Source organism: Lygodium microphyllum, chromosome 24 (genome assembly GCF_053477565.2).
Source record: "Lygodium microphyllum isolate KBCC chromosome 24, Lygodium_microphyllum_v1.1.10, whole genome shotgun sequence".
In the NCBI taxonomy this organism is placed as follows: Eukaryota; Viridiplantae; Streptophyta; class Polypodiopsida; order Schizaeales; family Lygodiaceae; genus Lygodium; species Lygodium microphyllum.
Window position 1 is genome coordinate 61,192,041 of NC_141158.1, and position 17,462 is coordinate 61,209,502.

At 44.4% G+C, this 17,462-nt stretch overlaps 1 pseudogene; it reads left to right on the forward strand.

The window, feature by feature from the left end:
- Window positions 1-13,300: 13,300 nt before the first annotated feature.
- Window positions 13,301-14,055, forward strand: LOC148015150 (putative L-ascorbate peroxidase 4, peroxisomal pseudogene; annotated as a pseudogene).
- Window positions 14,056-17,462: the final 3,407 nt, after the last annotated feature.

The window sequence follows — 17,462 nt, forward strand, 5'->3', positions numbered from 1 at the left end:
CTAAAGGGGTAACATCAAACACCAAACAACAAGAATCATCATCTTCAAAACCATAGTATCTTTTGATACTATATAGTGGGGTTTGACATTGCCCCATCACGTGCTTGTTCGCACATTCAAGAATCAACTCACTACTAATTTATCTTAGATTTGAAGCTAATACTCAATGACCATAATGAAGGTTTTCATATGGACACGTGCTATCAAGGGTAACGCAACTACTCTTGTTACTCACTTGTACTACGTAGAAGATTTTTTACTCTATCTACAAGAGGAAATGGAGTTGCTCACACCACTCAAGTGCAATCATTGATTTCATTTGAAGACTTTGAAGATACTCTAGCTACCTTGGTCTTCATGCAAACCTCAAAAGTGACAGTATCTTTCCTTGAGGGGGACATGAAGACTAATGCACCTGTTGCAAGCAAAGTCAATGAAGAAGTAGACCAAGAGGACCTAAAAGAGGGAGACCAACAGAGCAAAGTGAAGAACAAGTACAAGATCAAAAAGAGCAAGGTGGAATACACAAACAAGAATATCTACAATAAATTCAAGATCTATGCGAAAATAAATGCTGAAAACTGCAAGGGCCTCACGATCCTTGATCCTATTTTTTGTTGACTTTTTTAGCCTTGTATTGCCTAGCCCAATTGTCTTTATCATAAGCTTGTAAATTCCTCATGTAGCCTTGTACTACAGCCTCTGTACACTTTGTGAGGCCCCTATTATAGCCTCTAGATGACCATTATGTTTGTGGTACCCACACTTAGCCTTTTTTACGACAACCCTTGGTGTTTTGCCATGTTTATGGTGTGCCCACACTTTGCAGGTTTTGCTGTCACTAAAGCCTCTATACACCTTGTACTTTCTGGTTGTGATTGAAGAGGGGTGTTGAGATATTTGCAATCACACCTATTGTAGCCTCTTTGTATGAGGTAGTTTTGGGCTTAGGACATGTAAGCAGACTGAAGAAGTGAAAACTACTACCATCCAACAACTATAAAGCATTGTATTTGACTACCACTTTTCATATGAAATGAATACAATGTCATGATGCTTTGTACTTTTAGTTAAGTATCTTGTCTTTGTCAGTCCTACACAAGATTGTGTTTATGAGTCCAAGCTGCCATCTTGGAACCTAGTTCACTTGTGTAACAGTTTGTCTCTACTTGTCTATGTTAGCATGATTTTGGTCTTCATCTTCCACCCATCATAGCTTTTGCAATTCTCTAGATCCGCGTCTTTTGACATAGGACTGAGGTAAGTTGTGTAGTGAGTGTTGCGAGGGATGTCAATGGCCTAGCTGAAGCAATCCCTCATATACATGGTGTGCGTAGATAGATGTTAGCAAGCTCATGTGCAAAGTAGAAAGTGGGGTGAGGTGGTTGTGGTGGGGAGTTAGGGTATTATGTGTAGGTGGAGGTCAGTGTGATGGTGAGGTGTGTGTGTAGTTTGCTCCTACAGGCCTCACAAGTATGTCAAATGAGGAGTCCATGAAAGAAATGGATCCTAATATGTAGTCCACTGTGTTGGATCTTGTGGGTTGGAAACATGTCAATGCTCCTCATGAAGGCCATCTCTTCACCTTGTTATAAATAAGGAGGTGATGTCAAGCTCCCAACTCTAGCAAATGTCATCGATACCCTATGTTATCTCTGTGTCCCAAAACTCCACTGTTGTTAACCCTCAAACGAACGAAGGTGGAAAATATGGAAAAGCTAAAGCAGAAGAAAAAGACAAAGGCCAAGGAAAAGAGAAACGAAAGACAAAGACGCACAAGGAGAAGAGTCCTAAATAAGGGAGAAAGGCGCACAAGGAAAAGCGCAAGTCAAAACTTTTGTAAAAGAGCGCAAGCGCATCATGGTCTAATTCAAGGAGCACCGGGCTCTCACCCGTGCAATTTGTAAATGTAGATGGGCGGTGGAAAAGAAGCTAGGAAGATAGAAGGACAATGGGAAAAAGGGCCTAGGCTATGGCCGGTCTTGCTTGAAGCTTGCACTTGGATTGTGGAGCCACCGGAGTGCGCGGGAGAGGAGGTAACTCGAACGGCACGGAGGTAAGCTCACTACACCCGTAGATATGGATGGCGCGTCGGTTATGTGAGAGGTAGCCATTAGTGCTCGGCTTGGAACGCTTGAAACAATAAGCGGTCCGTGGGTCTTGGCGGTTGAGCGAAGGCTCCCACATTTTGGTTCCGTTGCCGGGACCAACGGATTCAAGCCTTGAGCGCTTGCGCGCTTCGAATCAAGCATCAAAGTAAGGGGTTTCCCCCGAACCGATGCTTGAGGTAGATAGGTAGGAAGCGAGGGGGTTGAAGATGGTATTCGATCTCCTTGGCAAGTAAGTTTGTTGCTTTCTTGAGATTTATGTTGTGAAATGAAGTAGTCTAGGTATTTACTTTATGAATTGGGTGCATTAGGATAGGAAAAAAACAAAGAAAAAGAAGAAAAAACAAACAAACAGTAGGGTTTTCTGGTGTTGTATAACAGGCTAAAACAGGGAAACAGGGGACCAGATTCAAGTTTCTGGGTGAGACAGTGACAGGGAACTAGCTGTGAGGTTCTGCAGTGCTGGGGAAGGACCTTAAGAGGCCTGGGAGGCTAGGACAGACCTCAGTTCCTTGGTTTGCCTTGTGTGAGAGAGAGAGAGAGAGAACTTTTGGTTCACTGGGAGAGAAAGCGCTACCCCGATCTCTAGGCGTCGGTGATTCGTGCTGCTCCAGGTGAGTTTTGTGTTTTCCAACAAGTGCCCTGATCAGATCTAGAAAGTCTGTGGTGATTGTGTGCACCAGACAGTGAGGAGGGGTCAAACGCGCGGGAATCGCGCCCGTCCGCCGACGCAGTCGGACCAACTCGCAGTGGTTCGATTCCCAAAATCGGACTAGCCTGATTGGACGTGCCACGTGGCACTCGGACCACTCAGACTTGGACCAACCTGTCCGATTCGGACACTCGGACACTCGAACCGACCCGTCCAATTTTGAGAATCGGACACTCGGACCAACCTGTGACTCGGACCAATCCACAATCGGACCACCCAGAATCGGACCAGTCCAAAATTGGACCAGTCCAGAATCAGACCAGTCCAGAATCGGACCAGTCAGAATCGGACTACCCTGTCCGGTCCGATTCCCAGAATCGGACCACTTTGAAAATCGGACCACTTTTTGATCCGACTCCTAGAATCGGACGTGACCAAAATTGGACCATTGGTCCGATCGGAACAACCCAAAATCGGACGTCCGATTTTGATAATCGGACTCCTGAAAATCGAACATCTTAGAATCGGACAAAAAAAAACTGTCAAAATCGGACAGGTATCTAGAACACAAATTCTGACGCATCTAAACCCCGAAATTGACCCCAAAGACCACGTAGAGCTAAAGGCACATCACAGATCCATCACTGGCTGAAACTTAGAGCACGTAGTTCAAAATTTGGTTATAAACGGTCCTCCAAATTGTGCATGGATTCTACTGTAACGGCCCTGCGGGTCGGGGGGGACTGCCCCCCCCCGGACCCCTGTAGAGGGGGCTTTGCCCCCTCTGCACCTCCCCCAAGTAGGTTGGAAAGAAAACACGCACTGTGACAGGTCCTCCAAATTAGACCCTAGTGTAGCAATGGCTCTGCACCAGCATGGAGTCCCACTTGCAATAGAGCAACCAAAAGCCCATACCTGAATAGAGAGAAACAGAGACCCTAGAACATCAATGGGCCAATCTAGCCATCAAGGGCAAAAAGGCCACATCACGAGAACACAAAGACATTGTGTTCAGACTGTGTCTAGTCAGAGCAAAATGCAACTTCAGCAAGCTACAAATGCGAATATGACTAGACATAACACTCTTGATGAGAGATGTATCTTGAATAGCACTGCACTGACGATCCAAGACAGCAGTGGAGAATCCACATCTGGTCGTGCAATCGAGAACTCAAGGGCAACTGTCAGAAGGCTTAAATTTACAAGCCAGGACCCGGAAGATGAAGACATAGTACCACCTGCTTATCTTAGGGTCAAACTCACCGCAAAAAGAGAGCATACTATTGATGCTCTAATTGATGGAGCAGATTTTAATATCTTGACCTATGAATCATGGACCCAACTAGGCCAACCAGAGCTCACGCCGACTAGTGCAACTCTTAGCCCTTATGGGGGACACCCACAAGCACTCATAGGAAAGTGCAAAATCCTTGTGACCATTGAAACGGAAAGCTTGCCTATCCTATTTCATGTTCCTCCAAAAAGTGCTAGCTACAGGAAAGAAACCCTCCTAGGAAGACCCTTCAAAAGGGCGACCAAATGTGAGGCTGACTATGTAGCACAGAGGATACACCTGACACTACCGGGTGTGAGGATAGTCACCACCTTTAGCAAGGGTGACCTCATCGAACCTCAAGGGAACGGCAAGGAAGGTGATGACATAACAATCACGCCTACAAACGAGGGCAAGGACTTGTTGGAAGAGTTGATACAAGCACAGGTCGAACAACGAGAACCAGTGAGTGAGGCCATGCCGGAAACAAGAAGGTCAAGAGACAAGGCCAAGGACAGGGTTTGGACTCACAAATATCGTAGAAGACCACAAAAGAAGCCCAAACCTTATAGATGAAGGCATCGATGGAGAGTCAGCACAACGCCGCGATGGATATCCAAAGCGTTGCTACGTGCTCAAGGATACTACGCAGGTAACCAATGGATTTGGATACCAAAATCCCCTGCTAAACTGCCTCCATTAGCTGAAGGCCAGAGTGCCTCAAAAGCATGGCACAGGAGGAAATCTAAGAGAAACTCTAGGTCTCAAGGCAAGAAACCAGACATGACTGTTCGAAGGAAAGAGCCCCAACCTAGTAGCATGCTAAATAGACAGATGTCATACGTAGCCATTGAGTAGGCACAAAAATCGTTAGCGCCCAAGGAGCCTTTGATTCCCCAAGGGGAGAACAAGCATCATAGGCACAACATTGCTCAAGGCAAGGCTGATCGCTCAACAAAGCAAATGGCACAATCGTCTAGTAACCTCGAGCAGATCATTCAGCGAGTGCCAAGTCCACCGAAGAGTCCTAGATCTCCTACGCCCTCTTCTCCCAAACAGACACAGGAAGCACCACAATAGTTGTCAAGGGCGACTGCTCAATTCCAATCTCTATCTCCATCTAAGCTTCCAACCGTCAAAGAGGTGAGACATGATGCCATCTGTAGCTCTCGACCCAAGGATATGCCTGAGCCACCTAATGCGACTAGATCAGCTCACGACCTACACAAATGAGTGCTCAAAGGCCAACAAAAGACATAACCACTTCTGATCGCCCTAGGGACTTGACACCGCAATCCACCAAGGGTAGCTAGCCCACTAAACTAGCTGCTACTACTTCCAATCAGGGACCACAACAGTCACAGCCCTTGGCTATTACAATGCCCCTTGTGGAATGTGTCCCTAGTAGTTTACCTGAGGAGGAGGTGTCGCAACCAAATCCCTCGACAACTCCAGCACTTTCAAAGTGCCTAAAGCCTAGGACGGAGAAGTCAAACTCAAGGGAGTTGGTTGAAAAGCTAGACTCTTCGAAAAGGGCGGCAGTTGTGCCCTCACAACCGGGCAAGGCTATTCAGCAAACCACAGCTATGTCCCATAAGGACACACTAGAGAAGGGAAATGCTGAGGCCTGACCAAGCACATCAACGGTCGGTATAGCCCAGGGTCCTGAGTCGTTGAGAGAGGCACCTTCATTGACCAAGAAAAAGAGGAGAAAGCAGAGAAAACAGCAACAGTTGCAGGTGGTTGTGGACCCCAAGAACATTGTGACGAAGGGCGTTGGAGAGCTGATGAATAAAGCATCGAGTCCATCCACCAATGAACCCACTGATGCCTCTCCTAATAGCGGTGAAACCTCAGACACATATGTGTGCTCTGACAAACCAAAGCAACAGTTGCCATCAACAGTTGCTTGCAACACTCTATCCACTGACAATAGAACTCACATTGATCAATCAAGAGTGGATGCAACACTGTCACAACAGGATGACAAATCTATACTAGTCACATCCAAGAAGAACCATGACGAAATAGCAGCAAAACCTCAGGAGAAACGTGAGAACCCCAAGAGCATAAGAAATCCTAGCGTTGACCAATCTTGCTCATCTAGGCCTGAGCCCCCAGCCATGCTAAAGCCTAAGGAAACTCTTAGGACTTTGCATGAGATAGCAACCGAGCAAGCCCTCGTTGAACATAGAAGTGTCGCAGAATGCTTAACTGAGTTGGAGGCTAAGCTCAAAGTGGTCGCGCGTGTCTACGTCCTTACGGACATGGGCACAATCCCCAAGGAGCAGCTTGGAGATTACTTGACCTTTCCTCTATCATGGGAAAAACAAGAACATCTTAATGGGCACTATGACAGGCTCCTGCATGAACACATGCGACTCATCCCTGATGAGGAGGCCAACGAACTGCGCTCAACCGTCACATTCAATGAAGTGCTCTGCCGACCGAATCTCGTAGACATAGAGCTACTAAAGTGACTGTCAGCAGGCCAGAGTCAATTTGAGCAGCATCGGTGCGAAAGCCGCGTTGTAATGGCCGAACTAGGGGCTCAGATCATGACGGTCTCAGAAGAGCGATTGGCCAAATGGCAGTCTCAAAGAGACCCAACCTATGTGGCACCGACTTCCCTTCAAGTGCTGACTAACATTCGGGGTACGGACTTAGCTGGAACTAGGCTACAGGGCCCTTTAATTGATAAGGTTCTCACTAAGGAGGAGTTACATATTGCCAGTAGACTCAGTCAAGGTTCCATGCTACTCGACGTGGCAAAATACCTATCAGTATTAAGTAAGCTGCCGCGAATACTAGATGCGTGTGCCACGCTTCGGTACAACCCCGAGTTCTACATTGGTTCTTATCCTTGTGAAGTGACATGAATTCACAAATATGTATATAAATAAACACTGCTTTTTGTGTCACCTTGTATAAACAATATCAACACACACAAGCAATGATAGTCAAGCGCAGGGACAAGAGTTGGGTCTGACAAGCTAAGCTCCTCAGGTCCTCCTCTCATCACACTTTTAAAAGTCATGTGACCATTCCCACCTCCAAGTGAAGGGCATGCAACCCTCATTACCGCCAAAGGAAGCCTTGACCAACGACTCTGATGGTGTAGATGGGGTACCGTCCCTTTCTATACACCTTCTTCCCTTTTTGGTCTATCCTTTCGAGGATGTGCCCTGTCCCACTTCATGACAACTAGTCCACACAACTTAGCATAAGCCAATAACTGCTAATGACTGGAGGCAAAATGAACATCGTCATGGGAGCCATCCCTCTACAACAAACACTGCATGCCTCACCCCTCCCCTTCTTGTCACATGCGCTTGATAAACCACACTAAAATCCCTTCCATGCGAATAATTGTGTCCTGTATCAAGGTCTAACCCAGGGATTGCATCTTGCTGGCTTCCAGACGGAGCACATGGAGAACCATGGACATTTGGCATGCAAAAACGCTCTTCACAGACGACGGGAGCACGTGGCACGCGCCCCTCCACCGGAGCGCTATGTGCCCACCATCAAGAGATACGCCAAGAAGTGAGGCCCTAAGCGCCACTGTCTAGAGCGAAGGCCAAAGAATCCTCGAGTCAAGAAGGCCAAGACTCAAAATACGCAACAGGTGGCAGCGCTAGTGGCCCGAACCCCCAGCCCCAGATGCTCAAGGGCAGAAAGGGCAGCTCAGGAAAGGGAAGAATTCAATGAATTATTTAAAGACATTCTGGAGACGGTAGCGGGCCGGGATTACACCATTCATATCCCGGCCGACATGTTCCCTGCTCACCCCCATGGGAGCCCCACACCAGCAGAGCCCCAATCACCCGGCCACCCAAACTCGGCCCGCCTCATACAAATCGAGTAGCCCATGATGCATAAAGGGCTTATCAAATGATAACTGGCCATAACTTTTTGTTTTTAAATGGTTAAGTGTTCCCGACTTGTTAAGTGTTGACATGTTCCAGAATTGTACGAACTTTTCATATCTGCAGTTTAATATATTTCACGTCTTTAGCAAAAGAAAAAGCTAATCAAGCGTAGGTGATAAATATCTAAGTCAACACCATAGAATTCCGATAAGTGATGTCTCCTTGCATTGCACTGGTTATTATAGTTGCGGCATATACAATGCATGTACTCTCATGAAGCGACAAGTGGATGCAGGATAATACAAGTCCTTGTGTGAAAATGTTCAATGCCCAATCACCGCAACACCAACAACCCCACAACGAGCCGCGGCAAAGCCACGCTACTGAAAGCACCCTTGCCAACCACCCCCATCGCATGGTCCAAAGCACATTCATGGGACACGCTCTCTTTCTGGGTAAAACTCTATAGTTGGCTCACGACAGTCGTTACCTCACTTGTACCAACATCGAATGTGTCGCAAGGAGGTTTGCAAAATCTCAAGTGTATCACTTCATCTCAACAATAGTTCCTCTAGCATCAAGGCTGGTGACACAATCATCTCTGTAATATCCATCCTTCATAGCCTTTGGATCCCAACATTTCTCAATCCAAATGAAAGGCTAACAGCCTCAATGTATGGCATTGATTGTATTCATTTTTTCCACCCAAAAAAAAAAACAAAAAAAAAGAGAGAGAAAGAAAGAAAGAAAGAAAGAAAGAAAAAAAGGAGCACACACGATCACGGCACCGCACCTAGGGGTCCTCAAATTAGGTACGTCTAGTGACCTTGGTCGGCTAGCTCCGTCCCTAATCCCCTAGCCCTTTGTACATCCCCCACAATTGTTCAGAGCACATTAAGGGCAGGACATACCTAGGGAGCTCGCCTCGCCTATGGTTAGACCTGTCACCCTGAACCACTTGCACAATTCTTTTGCACTAATCTCAATGCCATTACAATCCACAGTGGTAAGCAAGGCATGAACGACAATGCAAAAGTACACCATACCTTTCACGCACTATAGGTAGTCACTAGCTACCAAGTGCTAGACATCCAAGAGCTCACTTATCCTACATGGCCTTGACAAGACCATAATGATGTCTCAAGCAATCTTCAAGTGTACTCCTCGTCTTCATCGACAAAATTTTCCATCAACTTAGCCCCTTGCTTCACTGATTGCTATACAAGGAACTAGGCCGATAGTCTTCTAACTAAGTAATACCTAAGTATGCACGAGCACTTACATAATATCTGCACCAAAGTCATTGCACAGTTTGGGTCCTCAAGTGTAGGACAATACTCTCAGCTTGCTTAGAGTTCCACATGTCTCCCAAACTAATCAAATATGTCTTGTGCACGATAAGAAGACTAGCACTACCCCTTAGGGAGAGACCACACGAGAGGTTTTCAAATTGCAGGTGTTGAAGACTCCAACAAAAGTGTCGTTCGATCTTCATCAACACCTAACTCTGAATGCTTATCCCTTAGCATCCGACAAGCCCAAAAAGGATCATCATGTGAAGAATCCCCAATAAACCAACACTTGTGCTGGCCATCAATGCAATCCCCAACACAAAATAGCCCTACCGCCAACTCCAACAACCTTCCACCAGCCACCTTGGCCACCAACAGGTCCCCCAGAACCTTCTGCCACACTACCACCAACACTCCTCCATGGAAACCACAGGCATCCTTGTCACCCACGTCTTCGGTGCATGCTAAACGCTTGCTACCTACGACGGTGAGTGCCATGGGACTAGCACTCGTCTAGGAGGGGGGTAATGTTAACCCTCAAATGAACGAAGGTGGAAAATCCGGAAAAGCTAAAGCAGAAGAAAAAGACAAAGGCCAAGGAAAAGAGAAACGGAAGACAAAGACGCACAAGGAGAAGAGTCCTAAATAAGGGAGAAAGGCGCACAAGGAAAAGCGCAAGTCAAAACTTTTGTAAAAGAGCGCAAGCACATCATGGTTTAATTCAAGGAGCGCCGGGCTCTCACCCATGCAATTTGTAAATGTAGATGGGTAGTGGAAAAGAAGCTAGGAAGATAGAAGGACAATGGGAAAAAGGGCCTAGGCTATGGCCGGCCATGTAAAAAAGGGAAAAAGGGGATGACCGCCCAAAAGGGATTTAGGGTTTTGTATATAAAGTTGAAAAGTGAATGAGAAGCTCATTCTTGTGTGTGGCCAAAAGTAGCTCTTCTTCTTCTTCTTCTTCTTCTTCTTCTTGCTTGCTTGAGCTTATGCTTGAGAGAGGGAGTGAGAGAGTGTGAGGGAGTGAGTGTGTGAGGGTGAGGGACCAAGGAGGAGAAGCTCTCCATCTTCTCCTCTCTTCTTCTCTTCTCTCCTCTTCTCTTGTCTTGCTCACGGCGATGGAGCTTGGGGCATGGAGCTTGAGGATGGAGCTTGCTTGAAGCTTGCACTTGGATCATGGAGCCACCAGAGTGCGCGGGAGAGGAGGTAACTCGAACAGCACGGAGGTAAGCTCACTATACCCGTAGATATGGATGGCACGTCGGTTATGTGAGAGGTAGCCATTAGTGCTCGGCTTGGAACGCTTGAAACAATAAGCGGTCCGTGGGTCTTGACGGTTGAGCGAAGGCTCCCACAACTGTTCTCCTCACCCTGCACTTTGCTATTAGGTTCAGTGTTGTGTGAAGTTATCTTAGACCCTTAAAAATCATACATATCACACTAGTGATAAGTTCAAGCATTGAAGTCCCCCACCAAGAGGACCTCCCCTAGGCTCGAGAAAGTATATAATGTCCTCAAAGAGATCTAAAAATGATGATTGTGACCTCCTCTCCTTTGCTACCATCTCTTGTCCTTATTCATCTCCCTGTTCCTTCCTCTCTCCTCTCCTCGTGAATTTGGACCCCTTCAATGGGGAGTACATAGTGTAGTGTATATGTACTATCTTCTTGATAGCTCTATAGGAATCCACATGTATCAGGCCTCCACATCTCAGAACATGATAGAGACTCTCCCTCATAACTCTTATCGAAAGATCATAGCCACATCACTTGATCCATGTGCTCTACACTCTAGTGCTCTCCCTATAGGATGACTCCCAAGTGTATCCCTAATCCAAGGGAGTCCTCTCTCTCAGCTTTTGTGTCTCAGTAAGTAGAATCATGTTTTTGTCTGTCATAACCTTCTCCGGTCTTCTTGGGTGTGACCATAGTGTGCCATTATAATTCCATACCTCCATGCTAATGTTTGTCTCCTAGGTCAGGAGTTGCTATTCTATGGCCTTGCCATCAATGATGAATCGGTCATCCCTATAAATAGCCTTCTTCCCTTCCTTGCATGCTTGTATGTGACACACACACACACACACACATGTGTACAAAAGGCTAAATCAGCCTATGAGACCAAAATGTTACATCTAAAAAGTTAGGGGATCTTCCCAAGTCCCAAAATAGATATCATTTAATGCTATGACTAACTAAATGGAAAGTAAACAATAAACAATACATAGTTGATGAGTACAAAATGATGTCTAAGCTAGATTCAATGTGGAACTACTTAGGAGGCACTGTCATCCCAAGATATATCTCATGGTTCTATCTGGCATAGAGAAGCTCAAGGGGTCAGGTATGATCCCCCTAGGACGGTGCAGTATCTCCTATATATGCACAGATGGTGTCTCCTACAGGGGTGTGGACCGATTGGGCACGGGCAGCAGGCTCTGCATCTCTCTATGGTTGTGTCTAGGGTGGTTCCTTATGGTGGGGCCACTTGTTTGTTTAATGATGGCTTTTTAGTGGAGGGGAGTAGTCGATGCTCTATAGAACTCCGTGAATGTATACTACTGTGTTGCTCCTTGCCTTTGCTCCTAGGCCTTTGTGATTGTACCCTAGATAGTGGTCCAAATCCCTCTCTAAAAAGGTAATGGAAGCACCCTCTGATATCATAATATACTAGACATCTGCATAAGTAGTGTTCCTCTGCCTTTGGCTTGAGCTAATAGAGTTACCAAATTCTGTTCTTCATGGGGAGGGAGTCTACACAATATCTGCTTGTCTTTCTTGAGATGTAGTTGGTGTGAGGATGTATAGAGTTGTTCAATGGCACATCATACACCATGAGACATGTGTGTATCCGTGTATCTCGAGTAGATAAGAAAGCCATTAGGGGATAGGTGTAAAAGATGCTTTTGATAGAAATCCATATTCGCCCCCAAATCCTCCATAGGTGTTACCGATGTCTTGGCTATGTGTATTTGAATAATGTCCATCCTAATGATGTAGATTAGCTCCTCTCAATTGAGCTTCAAATGAGGGAAATCCAAGGTGTACTCTAGTGGTGGAAGGTGATCCATGTATATTCCATGTAATCCTAACCATGCCTCTGTTGGGAATAGCAAATGATGCTTGATATGTGTGCCCAAAAGAGGCTTGCCCATAAGTGGCTTTTTATGGAAGATAGACATATGATGTATGCTCTAGGAAGAGATGACATAATCCCATAAGCATAGTAGGTACAATGGTACTATCCAAAAGCTATATAAGCATGTACTTGACACTCATTTCAAAAATATAGTACTATCATTCTGTGTCACTCAAGATTGTGTTTATGAGTCCAAGTTAATCTATCTTGGAACCTAATTCACTCGAGTTACAATTCTTTATCTCAATTTTATGTTTATAACCTCCATTTGCCATAGCTAGCATAGCTCTAGTTCCGTGTTTGTCAACATGGTATCAGAGCCATGGTTGAGCTAGGTAGCTAATGGTGTGATTTCTTCTTCTTTACAAGCTCTACAATTTGTCCCTCTTTCATTCTTCTCCTTGTACAAGTCCACTTCCATTCCAATCTCTCAAGCCATCCAACATCAAGTGTGTGTATGAGGTGAAGAGGCTTAAGGAAGGAGGTATTGCTGGAAGAGCTCAAGGAAGAAGGTGCTACTTAAGGCAATCAAGAAGCTTGGTATGGTCTTCACCTTGAAAAGATTGAAATTACTTGTCATTTCCATTTTCCCAAGCTATCATTTGAAAGGAGTAGTAGAAGGGTGCAACCATTGAAGGTCAGTTTAAGGTTCTTGGTAGTGTGTCCTTGAGGTTTGGAAAAAGGCAGCTTGGCTCATCAAGCACGGGGACCTCCTTGTTCAAAGTAGGGGGTCAGTTTTCTGGTTGAGAGAGAGAGAGAAAGAGAGAGAGAGAGAGAGAGAGAGAGAGAGAGAGGAGAGAGAGAGAGAGAGAGAGCACCCCCAAAGAAAAAAAAAAGTCGTCTCTCAGCAAATCTAACGACATGGTCCAAATCCTGGAGCTCCTCTTGCACTTGGGTCCTTGACAATTCCGTTGTAGGCCATCTCTTCTCTTTCTCTTGTTGCTTAAGAGAGCCCCTATCAGACAGCCATGCCTACTCCTGTCGTTGACGAGACTTACCTCAAAGCCATTGACAAGGCTCGATGCGACCTCCGAGCTTTCATGGCAGAGAAAAATTGTGCTCCTCTCATGTTGAGATTGGTGTGGCATGATGCTAGTACTTATGATGCACAAAGCGAAATTGGTGGAGCAAATGGTTAAATTAGGAATTAGTGGGAGTACATTCATGATGCTGGGCAAAAGGACTCTCTTCTTCACCACCAGAAGGGTGGCTTCCTAATGCCACAAAAGGTGTAGAGCATTTATAGGACATTTTCTATCGAATGGGACTTTCAGACAAGGATATCGTAGCACTCTCGAGAGCTCGTACCTTGGGAAGGGCTCACCTAGAAAGGTTTGGTTTTGAGGGAGCTTGGACGCAACAACCTTTGAAATTTGACAATTCTTACTTCCAAGAACTTCTTCAGGGAAAGTTTGAGGGCTTATTGCAGCTGCGTCCAGATAAAATCTTTCTTGAAGATCTAGCTTTTTGTCCTTATGTGGAACTCTATGCCAAGGATGAGGATGCCTTCTTCAAGGACTATGCAAAATCACATTAAAAACTTTTTGAGCTTGGATTTAGGAGCTTAGTAGTTCCCGTTGCAGCTCCGAAATGGAATATCAAAGATATTTATACGAGCCCAACAACTGTTATGGCACAAAGTGCTGTTGGGGTGGCTATTACAGCCGTAATGGTTATCTTAGGCTATCTATATGAGGCTCATAGAAAGATAACTTCTAAGTAAGGCTTTCTTAAATGAAGATCATTGAGGGATGCCACATGCCAAAAGAATGAAGACTGGAGCAAAAGGCTGAGGGTGAGGATTCAACTCCGACAACAAAGATTGGATGACATGTCATTATTGTGGTAAGACTGCCATATAGCCAATGAATGTTTCCACCATAAAAGAGCACAACAGCTACAGAATGATAACCATAATAAAAATTAGTTTATGAATGAAGAAAATAAAGAAGATGCTTTTGCTATCAACAATGACTCTGACTGATTATTTTGAATAAATTATTTTTCCCATAGTGGATCTTTTTTTTCCTTAGTGGATTTTCTTTGTAAAACAAAACCCTTACCAAAGATGTAAAGTTTCAAGCTTTAACTTCACTAGGCTGCCTATGAGCTAGTCTCCTGGGCCATGTCATCATGTAGGGGGAGCAAAAGCCAACAACAAGTGTAGGAACTCATCATTTGAGGCGGGTTGTTGAGAATAGCAAATGATGCTTGATATGTGTGCCCAAAAGAGGCTTTCCCATAAGTGGATTTGTATGGAAGATAGACATATGATATATGCTCTAGGAAGAGATGACATAATCCCATAAGCACAATGAGGTACAGTGGTATTATCCAAAAGTTATATAAGCATGTACTTGACACTCATTTCAAAAATATAGTTCTATCGTTTTGTGTCACTCAAGATTGTGTTTATGAGTCCAAGTTAATCTATCTTTGAACCTAACTCACTTGAGTTACAAATCTTTATCTCAATCATGTGTTATGTTTATAACCTCCATATGCCATAGCTAGCATAGCTCTAGATCCATGTTTCTCAACTATCGCCCAAGCATACCAACACTTAGTATCCCCTTATAATGCTAGTTGTCTAGCTGACTCTAGTGCGAGCTAAGAGTATGTCTATCTCGAAAAGTTCTAGAGTCCATGCAGGAAAGTCATTGTCTAGAAAAGGGCCTCAGCCATTATCGGTGTTGCTCCCATCTCTGCTCTGATAATCTCATGTGGTACAGAGGGCTTACTCCAAATCATCAGTGATATAATCAATACTAGGGTTTTCTCCATCTGCTCTCAAGCCTCATTAATCTCCTCTCCCCTAGGTAGTGGTTGATCTAGTGTGGCTATCCTCGTGTGGTAGAGGATTGACCCCCATATGGGAACCCCATATAGAAGTGTTGGTGTGACCAAAGTGTCGAAGAGACAAAGATTCATTTGAATCTCCTAAAATTGTATGCATGCACATTGGTTCTCCAACATCAACCCTAGAGTTGCATAGCCTCGTGTCAATCTATCCTATGTTGCCTTCCTCAAAGTGAATCTCGACCTTGAAAATGTAATCCCCAAGTAAACATATCTTTGGATCACCTCCATTTTTGCCTCTCCATATGTGAAATGGGGTCTTAGTCACCGAATCCATTGGGAGGAAGTATTAAACAACATAACCTTGGTTTTCCCAAGGATTGTTGTGAGTTGTGAGATCTCTGTCTTGATGATGTGACAGAAGGCCTATAGTGCATCTAGGTGGTGTTGCAATCCCTTTATTGTGTTGAAAATGAGGACTATGTCATTTGCATATAATAATATGGGTGTCAATGCCCCCCTAAGCCAGCTCCCTTCCCTCCAAGTTTATCAATGTAATCTAATATCTCATCAATATAAAGAAGGCCTAATAGAGTAGGTGAGAGTGGGCATCCTTGTTTCACTCAAACGGTGGTAGTGATCTCTGACATTCCTCTTGGAGAGAGAGAGAGAGAGAGAGAGAGAGAGAGAGAGAGAGAGAGAGGTGTGCACATGTGTGCATGTGCGCATCCACATGCATTATATTAATGTCTTGAGAGGCCAAATGCCTATGAGAGATTGATGTTTACTAAAGGTAGAAAGTTTATAGAAGTCCATAGGTTTAGTATCTAGAACTAGGGCTTTGTGAGCATGTGATCAAAGTTGAGGACTAGATAGGTTGGCCAATGTCAACCTTAATTTGATTCATGTATGGCTATTTGAGCATTACTTTGGATGGTGGACATAGGTATCTCTCGTAAGTTGCATAGATTTACAATCATTATTTATGTTTGAAGGGTGTAGGTAGTCAGGGGGCCTCTAGGGAGCCTTAGCAAATATGATCATAGGGTATTAGTTTGCTACCACTTGTGCTGCATTGTACCATGTTTGGTCTTTTCATGGGTCTTTTAATGAGTCTTTATTACTCCCTGCCAAATCTCTATGGATTCACTTGTTTATAGTAATCTCTAATTGCTATGTCTTAGTCAAAAGTATTGTTAGAATAAATTCTATTGAATGATTCATTTCCATTAGGGACAATCCAAAGTAATGCTCATTTGAGAATTGCATAACTTTAGGGGATCAAACCTAACTCTCAAATGGATTTGGTACTACCCTTGTGCATCATAGTAAGTTGGGCACCCTAAGATATAATGACGCTTTGGTTTTGCCTCTCATGCTACATAACACATAACATTTGTTCTCTTCAAAAATCCTTCCTTAGGGCAAGTTGGATGCTCTTGGATGAATCCAAGTGTTGAGGGGTACATTGGTATATGTGTTTGAACTTTTGGTTGTGTATATGTTGGGGGGGGGGGGGGGGGGGGGGGTAGGGAGTGTTGTCCAAGTTGTACTAGGAGTAAGGAAGTTTGTCCCATCCCTTTACCATGATTAGTGAAAAAAATGTGACTAGTGAACAATCCCATTGTGTATAGCTACTTGTTCAAATGATTTCAAAGCTAGCTTTGGGAGTTAGGCTTGTCTACATTATATCACTCTCATGTAGATATGGGACTATCTGGAAAAAGCATCCATAGTCAAAGGCATGGATCCATGTTTTGTTCAATATAGATAGTGTAGACAAAGCCTTTGTTTGTTGTCCACTTCTTTCAAGGCACATCCCTAGTGCTATAGGGGGAGATTGGTGAGACTCATGTTGAAGAACCACATTTAGATTGTGACTCATGAAAGTGTGCTTCAAAACACTTTGTTGGAGCAAGGCAAAAACAACAATGTAATAGCCAAACCTCAACAATTTCATGAATATTGATGCTCACGACAAGCCTTCTTGATGTCCAAAAAGTATGATGGCATGTCTACTTGATAGTGATCCTTAGTGTATATGTGTAGCACGATGAATAGAAAGATATATCTTTAATAACAGCTATTATGTGGCCTTGTATTGATCATCTCTTTGTGCATAAGTTGATGATCTCATCTGATGAAATTATACCAAAAATATGGCCATGCATCCTTAGCTTATGGATGGGTATGTTGGTCTTGGCCATTAAGGATGGAAGCAATTAGTGAGTACAATGCTAATTGTGGATATTGTGGGGGCAACTGTTAGTCCATCTTAAATGATATGCTTTGTGAAAGTTTCCTCAACGTCATATATCCTTGTGCTATAAA